This window comes from Chiloscyllium punctatum, chromosome 29 (assembly GCF_047496795.1).
Source record: "Chiloscyllium punctatum isolate Juve2018m chromosome 29, sChiPun1.3, whole genome shotgun sequence".
NCBI lineage: Eukaryota > Metazoa > Chordata > Chondrichthyes > Orectolobiformes > Hemiscylliidae > Chiloscyllium > Chiloscyllium punctatum.
Genome location: NC_092767.1, coordinates 4,287,127 through 4,301,231, shown reverse-complemented (window position 1 = coordinate 4,301,231; position 14,105 = coordinate 4,287,127).

Below are 14,105 nucleotides of genomic sequence, written 5' to 3'. Positions count from 1 at the left end.
TGCATATCCTTGAATATTCAGCTCCCAATCCTGATCCTCTTGCAGCAACGTCTCCGTGATGGCGATCTGCCAATTTGTGTATGAGCCACAAGCTTATTTACCTTATTCCTTATACTGCATGCATTCCGATATAAAAGTTCAGCCCTGTAGTAACCATCCCTCTTCTCATCGGCATTTGTTTGTCCTGAGTGTTTGAAGTTTGATTGCTAACACTTTCCATACTCTGCGTCTGTGCTGAAGCTTTGAATAACTTAGAGTTTTAGAGTCATCGAGGTGTACAGAATGGAAACAGACCATTCCGTCCAACCTGTCCATGCCGATCAGATATCGCCAATCCAGTCCCACCTGCCAGTACCCGGTCCATATCCCTCCGAACCCTTCCTCTTCATATACCCATCTAAATGCCTCTTAAACGTTGCAATTGTACCAGCCTCCACCACATCCTCTGACAGCTCATGCCATACAGGTACCACCCTCTGCGTGAAAACGTTGACCCTTAGTTCTCTTTTAAATCTTTCCCCTCTCACCCTAAACCTGTGCCCTCTAGTTCTGGACTCCCTGACCCCAGGGAAAAGACTTTGTCTATATATCATATTCATGCCCCTCATAATTTTGTAAATGTCTAAAAGGTCACTCCACAGCCTCTGACGCTCCAGGGAAAGCAGCCTCAGCCTGCTCAGCCTCTCCCTATAGCTCAAATCCTCCAAACATGGCAACATGCTTGTAATTTTTTTCTGAACCCTTTCAAGTTTCACAACATCATTCTGTTACGAAGGAGATCTGAATTGCATGCAATATTCCAACAGTGGCCGAACCAATGTCCTGTACAGCCGCAACATGACCTCCCAGCTCCTGTACTCAATACTGTGACCAACAAAGGAAAGCATACCAAACGCCTTCTTCTTGAGATCTACAGTCTTACCCGCTCCTTTAATTCGGGTTTTCTAATTTTCCCTATAAATGACACCACCCCACCCCCATTTAGCTTAATGCCCAGTCTACAGCCCTAGTTATGCGATTTGCTTGGACTCTGGGCCCAACACGGTTCAGATGAAGACCATCCGATCAGAACAGTGCGCTCCTTCCCCAGTGTCTGGTGTCAATGTCCCATGATACAAACCCATTTCTCCCACACCAAACTTTGAACCACGCATTTTCCTGCTGACCCTGTGCTAATTCGCTCATGGCTCAGGCCGTAATCCAGAGATTGTTTCCTTTTTGATTCTGTTTTCTAATTTAGCTCCGAGCTCTTCGTATCCCTTAGCAGAACCTCTGCCCTAGTTTTATCTCTGTCATTGGTACCGACACAGACCATGACCGATGGATCTTTACCCTCACAGTCGAAGTTCCCCTGCAGCCCAGATGAGATATCCCTTACCCAAACCCCAGTCGGTAACGCCGCATTCAGGACTCTCAATCCGGATCACAGAGAACAGTGTCTATGCCGCTAACTATACTATCCCCAGTTACATTAACATTTCTCTTCTCTTGCCCCACTTGAAAGCTTTCCTCAACTCGGTGCTGTGGCCAATCAGCTCATCCTCCCTGCAGTCCCCATCCCATCCACACAGGGAACAAAACTCTTGAACCTGTTAGACATGGACAGGGGCTGAGGCTCCAGCAATTCTACGTCCTGGATCCCTTTATCTGCCTCGGTCATAGATAATCTCTCTGATTTCTAACCACGGGCTGAATTTGAGTCAGTTGATCTAAGGAGTGTAACTGTCTCTTGAATTACAGCATCCAGGGAACTCTCCCCCTCCCTGATGCCTCGCAATGTTTGAAGCTCAAACTCCAGCTCACTGACTCAGAAACAGAGTTGTTCTTGCATGCGAAATTTACTCCAGACATGGTCACTGGGAACCACAGTGGGGTCGACCACTCCCACATCATGTAGAAACAACACATCACCCGACCGTCCATCCTTATTTTATTTATCTACTATTGAATTGTTCCTTTGCAATTTTATTTGTTAATGTACGTCTGCTTATGGAAGTTGTAACTAATAAATTAACATGTTTCAATTTAACACAGATTCAAAGTTAACACACTGCCTATTAGTAAATCAGATCACATTCTCCCTTTGTCAAACCTGCTCATTATCTTCTGATAGAATTCTGACAGACTTGTCAGCGGGACCACTCCTTGATGAAGCCATGCTGACTCAGCCCTATTTTACCAGGCACCTCCAAGTACTCTGCAATGTCATTGCTAGCAATGCACTCTAAATCCCTAATAACGGCCGATGCCCGGCTATACTGCCCTATGATTTCCTGTATTTTGCCTTTCTTCCTTCTTACATAGAGATTTGAAATTGTCCATTTTCCAGTTCTCTGGGACTCTGTCTGATGATAGTTATTCCTGAACAGTCACGACCAATGGTTTCACAATCTCCTCCGCTAATTCCTTCAGAACTTTAGCTGTTATCCTTCCAGTCTGTGTGATTTATCCACTTTCAAACATTGCAGCTTCCCCAGTACCTTCTCCTCAGCGCTGATCACTACATCCATTCCTCACCCTTGACTCGCTTTAAGTTCTGGAATGTCCCTAGTATCTCCCATTGTGAGGATTGACGGAAAGTACCTATTCAGGTCATTCTCCAATTCTTTGTTCTCCATTTCTCTGCAGCCAGCCTCAATTTCTGGTTGTCCAATGTTCACTCTCCCCTTTTATATATCTTCACAAAACTCCTGCAATCTCCTTTTCTAAAGCAAGCTAGCTTACATGTGTCGTGTTCATCACTTTATTGCTTCTTGAATTGTCCTCTGCTGCTGTATAAAGGCTTCCCAATCTTAGATAGGCTGCGTGAGAGCATTCCTGTTAACTAACTGTCGAAAATATACGAATGTAACTGTCCTAATCCTGTTGTCCATCATTCGATAGCGTGGTGACACAACACTGCTGCCTCACAGTGCCAGGGATTCCGGTTCAATTCCAATCTCTGGAGCCTGTCTTTCTGGAGAGTTTGCAATCTCTGCGTTGGGAGAATTGCCTCTTTTCTCTCTCCACAATATGTTTCTGTGTTTGTTTCAGGTTTCTGCCATCTACAGTATATTTGCTTGTGTTTGATGGAGAATTTCTGCAAATATGACGGGTTTATTGTAAAACTGGCTCTGGTCCTCAGGCTTCCTGAGTGCTTGGGAATCTTGCCCAGCCACTTATGTGAGTGCATGTCCCTGATTACCTATTCTGTCTCTTTCAATCCCTGAGTCCATCCGTCACTGCATGCAGCCTTTCATTGAGCCACCCCGGGATTCCCCACACCCCATCGCCTGGCACTGGATGCTCCCTACGCAGTGAGCGCACAAAGACACTGGGCACTTTCTGACACGCTAGGGATCCGGGGTAAAGCCCCAGCCATTAAAATGAACAGGATAGCTAAAATCCAATTGAACAGCAAAGCAGAGTAAACAGGCTGACTGGCACCCATCTGTTATGACATTTTCAGGTCTTTTGGACTAATTACTGTTTATCCTCGTCCATGTACAAATAGACGCTCCATAAGTATATCTTGTCACACAGGTTTGGTGGAGGTGACAGATATCAGATCTTATGATCATTACGACGATTCGTTGGGCTCCACGTTCCTGGTTAATGAGATTACACTTAAGTTTTTATTGTCAAGTCTATCCATTTTAAAGTAAAGGACTTGCTGGAGTTGTGCTGAAAGCATATTTGAATGTTGGGGATACTAGATTATGCCATGTGCCAGTGAGGTTAGGAAAAGAAAGGTAGTAAAGTTAAAAACATGGCCAAAGAGCTGGTAGGGAAGGCAGCTCTTCCAAAATGTGGATCATTGGGAATCCTGGGTCAGTATGAAATACACAAGAAGGACGGGATGGACGTGAACTGGCAGCAATCTCCTGGCAGACAGGTTTGCTATTGTCACTCAGGAGGGTTTAAACTAATGTGGTCGGGGGGGAGGGAGGGTGGAGCCAGAGCAGTACATCCACAAACACAGTGACTGAAGAGCAGTTGGAGACTAATCGCAGTACAACTAAGACCAGCAACAAACTGGCAGAGGGGAGTGAACACAATGGGACAGGAAGTCTGAAGTATGCTGATTTTAATGTGAGCAGTATGACAGGCAAGACAAATGAATATATATAACCATGATACAAATATTACAGAGAGTTGGTTGAGAGAGGGATCAGAAAACTATCAATCCAATAGGTCCAGAACGAGTTGAAGATTGTGCCGTGAGAGGCTGGAGACGGTTGTTTGAAGCAAAATAATTACCCAGCAGTTTATTGGAATTGGACAGTGTGGGATGCAGTGTACAGATTGAAGGGACAAGGGAGGAACCTGAAATTGTCTGTTTACAATATTTTCCACTTTACTGACAGTCCTTTGTAATCTCCTGTTACCAGAGAATAGACGAGGAGGAATTTACATCAGGAAAACTCAAACCAAATATCAGGTCAGGATCTGATGGAGTTTGGCTGAAGTGTATTTATTTCAATGCAAGAATTGTTATGGGTAAGGACGATGAACTGGGAGCCAGAATCCATACATGGGGCTATGATGTTGCGGCTTTACAGAGATTTGGTTGAGAGAGGGAAATGACTGGCTGTTCAAAGTATCCAGGGTTTCATTGGTTTAGGCGAGATAGAGAAGAAGCTAAAAGAGGTGGATGAGTTGTTTTACTGATCAGGGAGAATGCTACATCTGCACGTGAACAGGACATACAGGAGGGAACATTAACTGCAGCAATATGGGTGAAGCTCAAAAATAAGATGGATGTAAGCACTGTGTTACTATAATCTCTCCAACAGCCACGGAGGGATTGAGGAACAGATATGTATGTTGATTAAGGAAAGATGTATTAAAAACAGAGTGGTCATAGTGAGTGACTTTAATATCCCCAATAATGACTGGAAGTCCATTAGAGCAAGGGGTTTAGACGGGGCAAACTTTGTTAACTGCAGTAGTATGTGGATAGTCCAACGAGAGGAAGAACCATACTGGACCTCGTATTGGCTAATGAGCCTGGCCAGGTGACTGACCTTTCAGTGGGACATAATTTTAAAAACAGTGGTCACAGCTCCTTCAGATTTAAGATAGCTATGAACACGGATATGTCAGGACCTTGTGGGAATCTACTGAATTGGCGGAAGGCAAATTATGTCAACATCAGGCAGAGCTAGGACGTGTCAATTGGGAGGAGCTGCTATCAGGCAAATCCAATTTTGTAAGAGGGACCTGCTTGTTAAATTCTGACAGCAAAATCATCTCGTGAACGTTCTCCCAACTGCTCGAATTTCTATCTTTATTTTTTGAACAGATATTTCAAGGCCGCTGCATATCAGACAACAGGAAGAGATAAAGGATGATTCTGCACTGTGTCCTTCGCAGTATCAGCTTGTCTCTCCAGGCACCTGATGTCTTTATTGTGGGTCAGAGAACTTCAGAATTGATAGAGCACTGAAGGAGGCCATTTAGCCCATTGTACACCGACGAACTCTCCAACAGCATAATTTGTCAACAGAGAGAACAGAATGTGTGTGTGTCTGTGTGTGTGTGCGTGAGAGAGAGAAAAATTAACAGAGAAAAAAGCAAGTGAAGAGAGAGAAAAGGAATGGAGAGAAAATGGAGCGACAGAGTGAGTGAGAACAAGGGGTGTCAGACGAGTGTGAAGTTATATCAGAAGACAGCATGAGGAGACATACACAGAAATTTCATTTAGAAACTCCCACAGATTGCAAGCCCTTTGTCTGGTCCGTACCCTGTGAGCACTATGCTGTCATCCCAGATCATTTATCGCCAATAACATCACAGAACCGGGTTGCCGACGCTGAACAGGATCCAAAAGAACAATAGATTGGTTCCAGGGAGAAGGTGAATTAATTTAAATATTCTGGGCCAACAGGAACTTGTAGTCCCTCTAGACACTGTGAGAGACAGGGCGAGAGATTCTCAATGAGGGGGATCACTGACAGGGGGGAGATCAGCATCTCAGCTGTGGGTCAAATAATGACTGATAAAGGTTCAAAACCTCGTTCGTGGTTTTTAAATTCACATTTCAATTCATATATCTCCACATCGTAAGTGGATTTTAACAATCTTGCATCTTTGTAGTTTTCATGTTTTGGTATGTACAGAAAAGCTTGTTTTTTGTCCCTTTATTTTGTGTTGGGACCAGAGTCCGATTGAATCCTAACTAAGGCTGTAGACAGAGCTCTAAACTGATTAGGAGAGTGTTTGTGTTGGCAGGGTGGGGGGTCAGTTATAGGGTTTAATTAGCAAAGAGGAGGTAAATGCACAGAGCTCAGTAGAGGTTATTAAAATCTCCAGCACAGACGCAAATAAGACAGAGTGTATGGAAAGTGTAAGCAATCAGACTTCAAGCACACCGGACAAACAAATAACAATGAGAAGAGGAACCGTTAATACAAGATTGAAGGGGTTATATCTGAATGCACACAGTATAAGGAATAGAGTAAATGAGCTTGTGGCACAGATTGAAATTGGTAGGTATGACGTGATGGGCATCACAGAGAGGTGGTTGCAAGGGATCAGGATATTCAAGGACATATATCCTATCGAAAAGATAGGTAGCAGAGGGAGTGGGTTTACTTTATTATTAAGAAATGAAATTAAATCAATAGTAAGAAAGGATGTAAAGTCAGATGGTGTAGAATCTGCGTGGGTAGAAGTGAGGAATCACAAAAATAAGACAACCACAGTTGGAGACTTGCACAGGCCTACAAAGACTAGTCAGGAGCTGGGGTACAAGATACACCAGGAGATAGAAAAGATCTGTAGGAAAGGCAAAGTTACAGTGATCATGGGGGATTTCAATATGCAAGTGGAATGGGAAACCATGTTGGTAGTGGATTGCAAAAAAAGGAATTTGAGGAATGTCTATGGGATGGCTTTTTGGAGCATCATGTGGTGGAGCCCACTCGGGAACAGATGACACTGGATTTAATGATGAAGGCTAGATAAGGCAGCTTAAGGTGAAGGAAAACTTCAGAAGCAGTGATCAGAACATTGTTGAATTTATTTTGCAATTTGAGAGAAAAGGTAGAATCAGAGTTAACAATATTTCAGCTGAATAAAGGCAACTGGAGAGGCATAAGGGAGAAGCTGGGTAGAATTGACCAGGACAGGGGTCTAGCAGGAAAGACAGGGGAGCAACAATGGCTGGTGATTCCAAGATTAATCCAGGAGTCACTGCAGACATTCATGCTGAGTAATAGAGTTATGGTACAGGGAGGATGAGGCAACCAGGGCTGACAAGGGAAGTCAGGGATTGCATAATGGCAAAAGAGCATTGGGGCCAACAGAAAGCAAGAAAAAATAAATAAGGTGGGAGAAGATTAAATATGGGGGTAAGCTAACCAGTAATATAAAGGAAATTGTAAGAGATTCTTTAGATATATAAAATGCAAAAGAGAGACAAAAGTGAATATGTACCACTGGAAAATGATGCTGGAAAGACAGTAGTGGGAAACAAAGAAATTGTTGAGGAATTTTGCATCAGCCTTCACGGTGGAATACACGAGTAATTTACCAAGTATTCAAGATAGAGAGAGTATAGTCCTAAATATGGTGGCCATCACCAAGAAGAACATGCTAGAATACGGAATGGCCTGAATGTGGATAACTCACCTGGACCAGATGGACTACACCCCAGCCTTGAACGGGAGATAGCTGAAGAGTTAGTGTAAGTGTAAGTGGTAATCTTTCAGGAATGACTAAAATCAAGAAAGGGACAAGTGGCTGTATAATTGCGAGCATGACACCCGTTTTTTAAGGGAGTTAGGCACAAGATGGAAAACTGCAGACTGATTAGCCTAACCTTGGTTGTGGGTAACATCATGGATTCCATCGTGAAGGATGGGATTTCTGGATATTTGGAGGTCTTTGGTAAAATAGAACAGAGTCAGCATGGTTTCATCAAAGGGAGGACATGCCAGACAAACCGGCTAGAATACTTCGAGAGAGTAATGAGCAGATTAGATCAAGGAGAACAAATAGCTTTTATCCATTTGCACCTCAAGAATCCTTTGACAAGGTGCTATGCATGATGCTATTGAGAAAGGTATGGGCCCATTGTGTTAGAGGCAAGGAGCTAGCATGGATAGCGGTTTGGCTGTCTGACAGAAAGAGAATGTGGATTGAAGTGTCCTTCTCAGGATGGCAGCCAGTGACAAGTGGTGTTCCACAAGACTCAGTGTTGGGACCACAACTTTTCACTTTGTGCATTCATTATCAATATGAAGGAACTGAGGGCATTCTGGCTAAGCTTTCAAACAGTGCAAGGATAGATAGAGGGACAGGTAGCATGGAAGAGGTGGTTCGGCTGCAGGAGGGTGCTCGAGCACATCTCCTTAACTTCCCACAGCTCCGCCCTTGAACTCCATCCTTCCAACTACAACAAGTTAGAAACTCTCTGATGCTTGCCTTCCATCCCACCAACTTCAGGCTACAACGCATCATGCTCCGCCATTTCTGCCACCAACAGTCAGACCTCACCAACAGAGATATACTTCCCTCCCTACCCCTATCATCATACTGCTGAGACCATTCCCTCACAAACTCCCTCGATAGGTCCACGCAACCTCACCAAGCCACCTTCCCCTTCCGACACCTTCCCTTGCCACTACAACAGGTATGAAACCTGTGCCAACACCTCCCTTCTCACCTCCACCCAAGGCCTCAAAGCATCCTTCCACATCAGACAGAGAACATCCTATGCATCCAAATATCTCATCTCGTCTGTCCATTGCTCCTTGTCTCCTCTACATTGGAGAGACAGGACGTCAACTTGCAGAACAGTTCAGGGAACACTCGCGGACACACAAATCCAACAACCCCCCCCCCCCCTCCCCTCCCACTCCACCAAGGCCTTGCAAGTTTTTGGCCTCCTCCACTGCAAAATTCTAGCCACCTGACGTCTGAAGGGAGAACGCATCATCTTCTGCCTTTGGACACTCCCAACACACGATATCAAGGACAATTTCACCAGTTTCCTCATCTCCACTCCCTCCACATTATCCCAGATCAAACCCTCCAACTCAGCACTGCCCTTTTGAACTGTTCTACCTGTCCATCTTCCTTCCCATCTATCCACTCCACCTTCCACTCTGACCTATCACTATCACCACCCACCTTAATCTAGCAATCGCCTTCCAAGCTACCTTCCTCTCAGCCCCAGCCCCTCCCATTTATCTCTCTGCCCTTCCCCGCCCAGCCCACATTCCTGATGAAGGCTTTATGCCTGAAACGTTGAATGTCCTGCTCCTCGGATGCTGCCTGACAGGCTGTGCTTTTCTATGGCCACAATTTTTGACTCTGATCTCCAGCATCTGCGGTCCTCACTTTCACCTGCTGAAGGATTTTCACAGGTTTGGAGAGTGAGCAAAGAAGTGGCAGATGGAGTACAATGTGGAAAAGTGTGGGAAAGCATTTTGCCAGGATGAATAGAGGCATGGACTATTTTTCTAAAAGCGAGCAATTTCAGAAGTCTGAAGTGCAAAAAGACTGTGGAGTTCTAGTCCAGGACTCTTGAAAGGTAAACTTGCAGGTTGTCAGTAGTTAGGAAGGCAAAGACAATAATGGCATTTATTTCAAAAGGGCTTAAATATAAAAGCAGGGATGTACCTCTTCGGCTCTACAAGGCTTTAGTCATGTCACATTTGGATCATTGTGCACAGTTGTGGGTCCCATATCTCAGGAAGGATGTACTGGTCCTGGAGTGTTTTCAGACGAGACCCACGAGAATGGTACAAACATGCAAAGCTGGCATGCATATGAAGAATATTTGAGGGCTCTGGATCTCTATTTGACAGAGTTCAGAAGAATGTTAGGAGGCCTAATTGAAACTTACAGAATACTAAATGACCTGGGACAGAGTGGATGTTGGGAAGATATATGCAATGGTAGGAGAGACTAGTACCCGAGGGGACAGAGTAAAGTGAAGACCTTTTCGAACAGAGATAAGGAGAAACCTCTTCAACCAGAGAGTGGTGAATCCATGGAATTCACTGCCACAGAAGTCAGTCGAGTCCAGATCATTGAGTATATGTAAGACTGAGACAATTAGATTATTGACTGTAAAGGGGATCAAGGGTTACAGATAGAAAGCGGGAGAATGGGGTTGAGAAGCTTAACAGCCATCATTGAATGGTGGAGTAGGCTCAATGGTCCTCATAGCTAAATTTCTGCTCCAATGTCTTCTGGTTGTATGGTTAATATTGGCTCTCCTCATTCCTCATTGGAGTTGTATCCTGAAATTTGATCTTCAAATAATTTATAAAGAGTAACATTTCAGTACTGATGATTGGGAATTATCATGTTCCCTCCCTCCAGTCTCAGCAGCCATGCCCCCAATATCATAATCACACTGCAATTGAAATCCAGTGAATGGCACGTAATCACAGTTGATTGACATCGATAACATTAACAGCAAGACCCTCATCTGCCCTCATATTTTCTGTTAACATATCCATGCCATGTGTGTGTTATCACTCATGCTGTCGTAGGTATATTTTCCTGTCAGATTATGTACAAAAGTTCTCTCCATATTTTACTGACACTATAATCACTGATCAGTAGTTACAGACTGTATGTTTCCATTTATAAATGGAGAAACCTGTTTATGTTCTGACAATCCTTTGTCATTACTCCCATATCCAAGGCAGATTGAATGATTACGCGCATTCAATCTACCATCTCCAATATTCCTTCCCTCAGTCACCCCCACATATTCCATGCCAAATATGTAAATTTTAAATGTTCTTTTTAATTTTAATAACACCAATATTGAATTGAAAAGGGTTAACTGGAGATATTTGTTCAGTGACTGTGATTAATGTCAATCTCCGTGGATCCTAATTATCCCAGTGGAGAGTTTCCATCTTTGAATGATAAATGGGCTCTGCTCAATGTGTTATCCCATAGTATGAGTAGGAGCATCACTGACAGCACGAACAGGGATCAACTGCTCAAGAGAAGGGGGCGGTGAAGTGATCAGAATCTGAGAACATTAGACTGGAACAATACAATCATGGTTCAGAATGTGAGGACCTTTGATTGGAATGTTCCAACAATGGATCAGAATCTAAGGTCAGTAAACTGGAATGGAACAACAGTGTATCAGAAACTGAGAACTTTAGACTGGAATGGTTCAACAATGTATCAGAATCTGAGATCATTAGACTGGAACATTGCAATAACAGACAGGGGTTTATCCTTAGGTCTTTTCTATCTTTCTCAGCCTTGGATATCATTAGCATCACGGATCGAAGATATCCTTTGGATTATTCAAGGTGGTTACTATCCCATCCTCGCTATAGTTGGTGTTCCTGGTAAGTCATTATATTTGTCTACTAAACCGGGTTGGATTGAATTTCTGCTCATGATATATAAATTTTGGAAAGTACAAGACAACGTCTTCAGTTCTAAACAAAAACTCCTTTCCTTCTAAATTATAAGTATCAAACTACTATTTATAAATTACTCACTGATATGCGAGAAGGAACCAGAATGTTCTCAAACTCCATAATCCATTTGTCCTTCACAGATTTGCTCTTGAGGATGTTTAACTTGTTCTCTGCACAAACGGGACAGCAGTTTATGGTGTTGAAGCCATTGACTCATACTCTAGAGTCACAGAATAATACTCTGTTGATATCCCATGAGGGAAATTGGTGGAATTTAAAAGTAACTATTTTCATTTGCTCTAATGGCCCATTTGCTTGCCCCAAGTCCTTTAGGGAAGTCAATGTGTCATTCTTCCCTAGTCAGGTTTCAGTGTGACTTCTGTGATGAACATGTGAGTGTACTGCACCTTTAAAAGAATTAAAATCCACCAATAACTACATGACAGCACCAAGTGTTTTGAAAAATAGATTTAGTGTAACATTTGGTTGAACAACTTAATTAGCTCATTGTCTTAAGACAAAAATAAATTCTGCCAAACAGTTTGAATTACTCCTCAAAATATCCACCTCCGATCAAGTTTGAATTTAGTATACTGAGAATCTAAAAAGCCAATGACATGATCCAATGGTTTGGGGGTACAAGACTTTGGGAAATTGAACAGTTGAGAGGAGAGTTGCCAAGTTACCAGCATGCCACAATTGCCTGAAAAATAGCTCTCCTCTCGGTACCTTTATTGAGTAGTCACTGGTAAAGCTGAATCCCAAAGAAGAAAAGAAGACAGGAATATAGAGAAGAACTGAAAGTTTCTTGGTTTTGAGATTAGAAGTTTTGTTTTGTAGGTCTTAATTAGGAGTATAACCGGACGAGTATCATGGGGGTGTGGGAGGTAAAAGATAGGTTGGAGGAAGAAGTTGTAAATAGACGTTCATCTATTATTCCCTGCTATACTTTAAGAAATAAAGTTGTTCATTTTTACTTTAAATAGTTTTGGACTCTAGAATTGTCACAGAATATGCAGTGGATAAAAATTTTCCCTGTTGCTGGTTTTAAATTAAGCAGGATAATTTATCCTATGTTATAACGCTACAACCCTACAGGAATGTGTTTTACTCTTTGCTGTCCTGTGGAACAGCTGAACCAAACACTCAATTCAAGGTCAGTATAACATGCTGCCCTGACTAGGTCTGCATACATCCTGTGAGAGAAGAACAGAAGTAAAGATAGCTCCCTTCCTATATCTGTTTCCCGTATTCCGACAGTTCAGTTCTATTCAGGTCAGTGATCATTCCCTATTTTAGGTGAATTCAATCTCATTGAAATTCTCCCCGAGAGTGATGCACGTCTCCATACACATCTCTGGTGTTGGATTTATTGATGCTAACGTACAGATGGAAGGGAGTTATAAATTCCATGTCAGTCGTAGTGCATAGAGAAGGAATGGCTTTTTGTGGCACGGGGAAGAAACTGCGATGTCTAAGTGAGAGAAAAGGTTTATTGCGATCATCCCTGAGAGTGTTGTTGAGGCAGTATTTGGGTTACAGTGGATAGACTTCCTCTCAAGTTTCAACAGACTAATCCTTGGGATGATGGTACCATGAGCAGAGAGTGAAGCTCAGTGAGAGAATAAGAAGTGATTGCATTGAACCTTAAGGGGGATGGACAATCACTCATGATGTTCTAACCAGGCACTGATACGGTGATAACTTCCATGGCTTTGTTTTTTTTTACTCGGGTTACATGGTTGTTTATAGGTAAGGAGCCTCTGAGGACGTCCCCCTCATCCCACCCCCACTCCACATATTGATTGAGAGAGACAGAGGGTCAGTCATTGAATAAACTCTCCCCACATTAATACAGTGCATTTAGTGTGTGATCCTGCACTGAACGTCATGTTATCCACAATCCTGACAATAGCCACAATACCGTCATTCTAAAACAGATAACTATTCCCACCAGCTTCTGACATCTATGGAGAACATGGGTCTGCCTTCTCAGAGATGGAGGATGCCTCTCTGAGACTTGACACAAAACATCTGGCTTCCTTCCTCACTGCCAGCGTTAAACCACGTTAAAGTGTCATGTGTCCCACTTGTAATGGAGCCACGAGGAACATCATGGAGCTGTCTCTAAGTGCATTCTCTGTTTCATTGATTTGTCAGGTTGGAGCATCAATGACACCCTCCTGTGTCTCGAGGTGCTGAATGGCCTCCTCCAAGTCCCATGGAACAGGTTCATGGGTCTGACTTAACCCTGCCTGTTCCTGTTTAACAGATTGATGTGGTAACCAGACTTCTCTTCTTCCTGTGGAACAGGCAGGAGGATTGAATGGGCTATGCCTCTCTTTGTTCAGTAGCTTATATGGGCTGAATGGCTTCCACATATCCGTTTCTAACGCGCTTGAGATGCTGAATGAGCTTTTCGTTTAATTGTGAAAATGTAAAGTGTCTGGCCTTGCTGTTGCATGAATGTTACCGACACTTTAACGGCACAAGCCTGAATGCTTTTCGGGTCTTACTGCACATAGGCACTGACTGGTTCAGGAGCTGAGGTGTGACACATTGTTCTGAACATTGGGTGATCTTCAGCGACCATCCCCATTTCAGATCTTATGATAAGGAAAGACAGTGATGAAGCAGCTGAAGATGTTTGTTTTGAGGCAGCTACCATGAGGATCTCCTGCCGAGATGTCCCCGGGCTGAGAGGATTGTCGGTCA